The sequence below is a fragment of the Medicago sativa genome, chromosome 6 (genome assembly GCF_051527215.1).
Source record: "Medicago sativa cultivar Bolivia chromosome 6, Bolivia_mono, whole genome shotgun sequence".
Classification (NCBI taxonomy): Eukaryota; Viridiplantae; Streptophyta; class Magnoliopsida; order Fabales; family Fabaceae; genus Medicago; species Medicago sativa.
The window spans coordinates 23,247,501-23,255,000 of NC_140754.1; the positions used below are offsets into that span (position 1 = coordinate 23,247,501).

The 7,500-nt window shown below is 39.7% G+C and overlaps 1 non-coding gene across 1 annotated transcript; it reads right to left on the reverse strand.

Moving 5' to 3' along the window:
• Nucleotides 1-1,823: 1,823 nt before the first annotated feature.
• Nucleotides 1,824-1,930, reverse strand: LOC146913893 (small nucleolar RNA R71). Its single transcript, XR_015017184.1, has one exon. It is a non-coding gene; the product is annotated as a small nucleolar RNA R71 (small nucleolar RNA).
• Between the last annotated feature and the right edge of the window lie 5,570 nt (nt 1,931-7,500).

Consider the following 7,500-nt stretch of genomic DNA (forward strand, 5'->3'; position numbering starts at 1 on the left):
TACGTAATATTAGGGACTTATTGTGACATTTTGATAGAGTTCTCATGCAATTTATACTGTTCTGGAGTGCAAAAAGCTTAAAATTTGAAGTCTGTTCGAAGGAAATCGCGCCACGCCAATTTCAAGCCGTGCTGCGATTTTTGAAGCAAAAATACACACTTCCTGTAAAGGGGAAATCGCGGCACGCCAATTAACAAGGCGCGGCGCGATTTTGATGGGTCAGGCCCATGACTTCTATAAATACTGCACTCAATCTGAAGAACAGGGGTTACGATTTTGGAGAACGAAAGTGCGATTTTAACACCCAGAAGGCTGCAGCGGAGAGGATTTCATCATCTCTAACCCAGTTTATGTATGTTTTAATTCTTTCATTGATTATGCTATTTGTAAACTCAATTATGAGTAGCTAAATCTCTTAGAGATTAGGTCGGAGATGAACCTATGTAACCCTAATTGATCATATGTTGCTGTGAAACTCTATTACTTATTAATGATATTCTAGTTTTCATTCAATTCAATTGTTCTTACTGCTTTTTATATCCTGATCAAATATAAACATGATTTTGTGAGATCGAATGACTACTGACCATAGCTTTCGACTTAGACCTAATTGAATTGTTCTAATAAACATGGTTAGTCTAGGAATGGATAATCGTTTGTTAGTGATATTAGGTTAACGTGCTTAAACCTTTGATGATTATTAGACCACCTAAGGAATTAGGGGCTGTAGTTTAAAAAGAGGGTCCTAACTCAAGGGATTGATTAGGGCTAATTTGTTAACTATCGTGAAACTAGAGAATCATTAGTAATAATAGGTGCAGTAACCAATTAGGGGAAACATAGAGGATTCGAAGACCTGATCTCATCTCTCTCCTATTTTCTTAATCAAATCTTTACTATTTTATTTGATTTCTTAAAATCAAACCAAATCTACTGCCTAGTGGCAAAACAAAATAAACTTTTATACATCCTACTTTTATAACGAAATTGAATTATTGAAGTTAAAAACAGTCCTCGTGGGATCGATATTTTTACTACTTCGATAGTATTTGGTGCACTTGCCAGAGATCTATCAAGTTTTTGGCGCCGTTGCCGGGGACTGTTGAATTATTTCAACAAGGCAATTACGTTATAATTTAGGGTTTTTGCAATTTAATTTTCTGTTTTTTTATTTTTATTTTTCTGTTTTCATATTCACTTGATTACTTTGCGTTGTGCAGTGCTACTAAGGTATTTTGCTGTTTATGCGAGGTAAACAGAGCTCTGACGACTTAGAGTACGATCCGGAGATTGAAAGAACTGCTAGAGCACTTCGGAAAGCTGTCCGATCGCAAAGGTTAACTCAATCCGTTCCACCGGGTGTTCGAGAACAAGTACCGGAGCAACTCTCAAGTGAATCTGAAACAATCTCTTCTCCTAAATCTGCAACGATGGAAGGAGAAGGAGTTGTACCACCAAGACCTAAGCTTGGAGACTACGGGTTAGCCACTCATCGCGGTCAACTGACCCACACTTTTCAACCAGCTAACCCCGTAGCGTTCGACATCAAGACAACTGTCCTCAATGGTTTGAGGGACAAGCAATTCGATGGGACTGAAGCTATGAGTCCTCATGAACACTTGAGCCGTTTTGCTGAAACCTGTGAGTTTTGTGTGCAACCAGCCACCGTGACTGAAGCACAAAAGAAGCTAAGGCTATTTCCTTTCACCTTGACGGGAAGAGCAAAAGATTGGTTGCTAACAATTCCAAACGGGACTGTCCAAACATGGGAAGAGTTAGAGCTGAAGTTCTTGGAGAAATACTTCCCTATGTCTAAGTATTGGGACAAGAAGATGGAGATCTCTAACTTCAAGCAAGGAGAAGGTGAATCATTGTATGATGCTTGGGAGCGATTCAATTTGCTTCTCAAGAGATGCCCTAATCATGAGTTCACCGAGAAGCAATACCTCCAAATCTTCACTGAGGGGGTAACACCAAACACTCGAATGTTCTTAGATGCTTCCGCGGGAGGTAGTCTCAAGAGCAAAACTGATCATGAAGTCCAAGCTTTGATAGAAAACATGGCTGGAAATGAGTATCGTGCTGAAGCTAAGAAGAAGGAAAGAGGAGTGTTTGGGGTAAGTGAACAAACTGCTATCCTTGCCAACCAAGCAGCAATGAACAAACAGATCGAAGCTCTAACTAAGGAGTTTCAAGGCTTCACTTTGGCTCAAAAGCAACAACAAGTAGCTGCAATCAAGTGTGACTTATGTGGTGAAGAACATCCCAACGGTGAATGTGTTCCGGAAGGATCAAGTGAAGAAGCTAACTTCATGGGAGGATATCAAAGGCAGAATCAATACTACAATCCAGGCATTAATAAGCATCCAAATCTAAGCTACTCAAATAACAATGCTTTGAACTCTCAGATGCTCACTCCTCCTCAACAACAACAAAGGAAGCCATCAGCTCTTGAGGAAACTATGATGAACTTCATGAAGATGACTCAAGGCAACTTTGAAGAGATGAAGAAGAGTCAAGAAGCTGAAAGAAAGAACAATGAAGCTTCTAGGAAGATGCTTGAAACTCAACTGGGGCAATTAGCTAAGCAGTTGGCTGAACAAAACAAAGGCGGATTCTCAGGTAACACTAAAGATAACCCTAAGAATGAGTCTTGTAATGCTATTGAATTGAGGAGCAAAAAGGTTTTGACACCTTTAGTTCCAAAAGCTCCAAAGAAGGTTGATGAAGTGGTTGAGGTGGAGGAGAATGATGTAGTTGGAAAAAATGAGAATGATGTAGTTGGAAAAAATGAGAATGGTGTAGTTGAAAAAGAAAATGATCATGGAGTAGTTGAAAACGAAAGGAAGGAAAAAATAGAGGGAGAAAAAAATGAGAAGTTAATTGATGAAGATTCAATCTTGAGGAAGTCGAAGAGTCAAATTTTGAAAGATGGAGACAAACCACAGGTTATTCCATCATATGTGAAGCTTCCATACCCTCACCTTTCGAAGAAGAAAGAAAAGGATGAAGGCCAATTCAAGAAGTTCATGCAACTTTTCTCACAACTTCAGGTGAATATTCCTTTCGGTGAAGCTCTTGATCAAATGCCGTTGTATGCTAAGTTCATGAAAGACTTGTTGACTAAACGAAGGAAGCCTAAGGATGATGAGAACATAGCACTTTCTGAAAATTGTAGTGCTATTCTTCAAAAGAAGCTGCCACCTAAGCTGAAGGATCCTGGTGCTTTTACTATCCCTTGTTCAATTGGACCGGTAGACATTGGAAGAGCTTTATGTGATTTGGGAGCAAGTATAAATCTGATGCCACTTTCAATGATGAAGAAGCTTAAGTGTGGGGAACCTAAACCAACAAGAATGACCATTACTTTAGCTGATCGGTCAATCTCTTATCCTTTCGGTATACTTGAAGATGTGCTAGTCAAGGTTAATGACTTGGTGTTCCCAGCAGATTTTGTGGTCCTAGATATGGCTGAAGATGAAGACATGCCACTCATTCTAGGGAGACCTTTCCTTGCAACTGGTCGTGCTTTGATTGATGTTGAGCGTGGAGAGCTAATGTTGAGATTCCATAAGGAGCAAGTAGTGTTTAATATATTTGAGGCCATGAAGCACAAAGATGAAAATCCCAAGTGTTACCGGATTGACATTGTTGAAGAAATAGTTAAAGATGACTCTTGTGAACATCAACCAACACACCCTCTTGAACGTGCAATTGTGAATTCTATAGCAAAAGGTGAAGATGATGAAGATCTTGAAGTAAGTGATTGTGTGAAGCAACTAGCAGCAAGCAAGCAAGAGTTGGGTCCGGTAAAAATAGAAGAATTAATGGGTAAGCACTCCATAGATGTTCCTATTTTGAGTGGAGAAGGAGAGAAAAATCCAGAATTAAAAGAACTCCCTTCTCACTTGAAATATGTTTTTCTCACTAAGGATGCCTCTAAACCAGTAATCATCAGCAATACCTTGACACCCTTGGAAGAAGAAAAATTAATGAGGGTGTTAAGAGACAATCAAGGAGCTTTGGGGTGGAACATTTCTGATTTAAAGGGTATTAGTCCAGCTTATTGTATGCATAAAATACACATGGAGGCTGAATACAAACCGGTGGTTCAACCTCAAAGGAGACTTAACCCAACCATGAAGGAAGTGGTAAAGAAAGAGGTGCTGAAGTTATTAGATGCAGGTATGATCTATCCTATCTCAGATAGCTCATGGGTAAGTCCAGTTCATGTGGTACCCAAGAAAGGAGGAATGACGGTGGTAGCAAATGAAAAAAATGAATTGATACCTACTCGCACCGTCACTGGTTGGAGAATGTGTATAGACTACCGGAGGTTGAATACCGCAACAAGGAAAGACCACTTTCCATTACCATTCATGGATCAAATGATTGAGAGATTGGCTGGCCAAGCCTTTTATTGCTTCTTGGATGGGTATTCAGGGTATAATCAAATTGCAGTGGCTCCGGAAGATCAAGAAAAGACTGCCTTCACTTGTCCATTCGGTGTGTTTGCTTATCGAAGGATGCCCTTTGGGCTGTGTAATGCGCCGGCAACCTTTCAAAGGTGCATGCTTTCCATCTTCTCTGATATGATAGAGAAGAACATTGAGGTATTTATGGACGACTTTTCTGTTTTTGGTAAGTCTTTTGATCAATGCTTGTTCCATTTAAATGCTGTACTTAAAAGATGCACCGAAACTAACCTTGTTTTGAATTGGGAAAAATGTCATTTTATGGTAACTGAAGGTATAGTTTTGGGACATAAAATAAGTGCTAAAGGCATTGAGGTGGACCAAGCTAAGATAGAGGTTATAGAGAAACTTCCTCCACCAATCAATGTTAAAGGAGTGAGGAGTTTCTTGGGGCATGCCGGGTTCTATCGGCGGTTCATAAAAGACTTTTCTAAAATTTCCAAACCCCTCTGTAACCTCTTGGTCAAAGAAAACGAGTTTAATTTTGATTCGGAATGTCTAAATGCTTTTTCTTTGATTAAAAACAAGTTGGTGACTGCACCAATAATCATTGCACCCAATTGGGATTTACCTTTTGAACTTATGTGTGATGCAAGTGATTATGCTGTTGGTGCAGTCCTAGGCCAACGCAAGAACAAATTTTTCCATGCAATTTACTATGCAAGCAAGGTTTTAAATGAAAATCAAGTTAACTATTCCACAACTGAAAAGGAATTGCTTGCTGTAATCTTCGCATTGGAAAAATTTCGTTCTTATCTAATAGGCTCCAAAGTCATTGTTTTTACAGATCATGCAGCTCTCAAATATCTCTTAACTAAAGGGGATTCAAAGCCTCGACTGTTGAGGTGGATCCTATTATTGCAAGAATTTGATCTTGAAATTCGTGACAAGAAGGGAGTCGAGAACGTGGTAGCTGACCACCTCTCAAGGCTGGAAAATGATGAGGTAACAAAGAAGGAGAAGGCCATCAAGGCCGAGTTCCCTGATGAACAGCTGTTTGCTATTGGAGAAAGACCTTGGTTTGCTGACATGGCAAACTTTAAGGCCGGTAACATAGTTCCTGATGATATGACCTATCCTCAGAGGAAAAAGTTCTTCAAAGATGCGAACCACTACTTGTGGGATGACCCTTATCTGTTTAAGGTAGGTACTGACGGTTTGATTAGACGTTGTGTTGCAGGTGAGGAAGCACATAGTATCATGTGGCACTGCCATAGCTCAGCTTATGGAGGCCACCACAGTGGTGAAAGAACAGCTGCAAAAATTTTGCAAAGTGGATTCTGGTGGCCCACCCTTTTCAAAGATTGCCACGACTTTGTCACAAGATGTGACAGATGCCAAAGGACAGGTAACATATCAAAGAGGAATGAAATGCCCCTAAAAGGAATCATTGAAGTTGAACCATTTGATTGTTGGGGTATTGATTTTATGGGACCATTCCCTTCCTCTTACTCTTATCTCCATATTCTAGTCTGTGTTGATTATGTCACAAAGTGGGTTGAAGCGATACCATGTGTTGCTAATGATGCCAAAACGGTTGTCAATTTCCTTCAAAAGAATATTTTCACTAGGTTTGGAACCCCTAGAGTATTGATCAGTGATGGGGGGAAGCATTTTTGCAATAATTTTCTTGAAAATGTGCTCAAAAAGTATAACATTAAGCACAAAGTTGCAACTCCCTATCACCCACAAACTAGTGGTCAAGCAGAGGTTTCAAACCGACAGCTGAAACAGATTCTGGAGAAGACAGTTGCGTCAAATAGGAAAGATTGGTCCAGGAAGTTAGATGACGCACTGTGGGCATATAGGACAGCCTTTAAGACCCATCTTGGGTTCTCACCCTATCAGTTAGTATATGGGAAGGCATGTCATCTTCCAGTCGAGCTAGAACATAAAGCTTATTGGGCCATTAAGGCCTTAAATTTTGATCAAGTAGCCGCTGGTAAGAAAAGAATTTTGAAACTTAATGAACTTGAGGAGATGAGGCTTAGAGCGTATGAAAATGCACTCATCTATAAAGCCAGGACAAAAAGGTATCATGACAAAAACTTAGTGCCTAGGGATATTAACTGTGGACAACTAGTTTTGTTGTATAATTCCAGGTTGAAGCTGTTTCCTGGGAAGCTCAAGTCAAAATGGTCCGGACCATTCTTGGTCAAAAGTGTGTCACCATATGGAGCTGTTGAACTAGTGACACCTGAAGGAGATCGAAGTTTCAAAGTAAATGGACAAAGAGTTAAACCATACCTAGGTGGCGACCTACCTAAAGGAAGGGTGGCACTCATTCTGAAGGACCTTTGAGGATCCTTAGCAGTCAAGCTAGTGACGATAAAGAAGCGCTGGGTGGGAGGCAACCCACTAGATTTACTTTGTTTTTCAATACATTCAGTTTTTTTTTTCTTCTTTTTAATGTCGAAGTCCATTGAACTTATTTCCCTATTGTAATTGCTCCTGCACTTGTTTATTATTAATGAATTTGTTTTGTTTCATGTGACCTATTACAGTTTAGTAACAGTTGTTTGATGAAACGGTATTCCAAAAGTTCTCAAGGAGGGGTGACTTGATTCAAAGGCGAAGTGTACGGCGTTGCTAGGTAGTCACATACTCCCAGAAATCTCAGCCATAAGGTTCATTGCCAAATCTTGTTTTTCAATTTACTTATATTTAGATTAGTTTTCCATGCAACTACATTTCTAGAACTTGCATTGTTTCTCTATTATTGATTGGTCTTTGTCAATTACACACTGAGGCAAAAGTGCTTGGTCCTGTGAGCCTTTTTGAAGCCTACCCTGTTTTAATTTGTTGAATTTATCCTTTCTTAACCAATTGTGAGCCGGTAGGATTAGAACTTTTTGTTCGGTGACAAACTACATTACAAGCCTAGAGACTTTTAAGACTTGTCCCTTAATGTATTTTCTGAGTTAAGGCATTGTAGAATGTTGCTAAAGATTAAGTTTGGGGTTGCTATTGGAATTTGCAACCAACTAAGTTTGGGGTGGGGGTACTAGAGAATTAGAGAACAAAA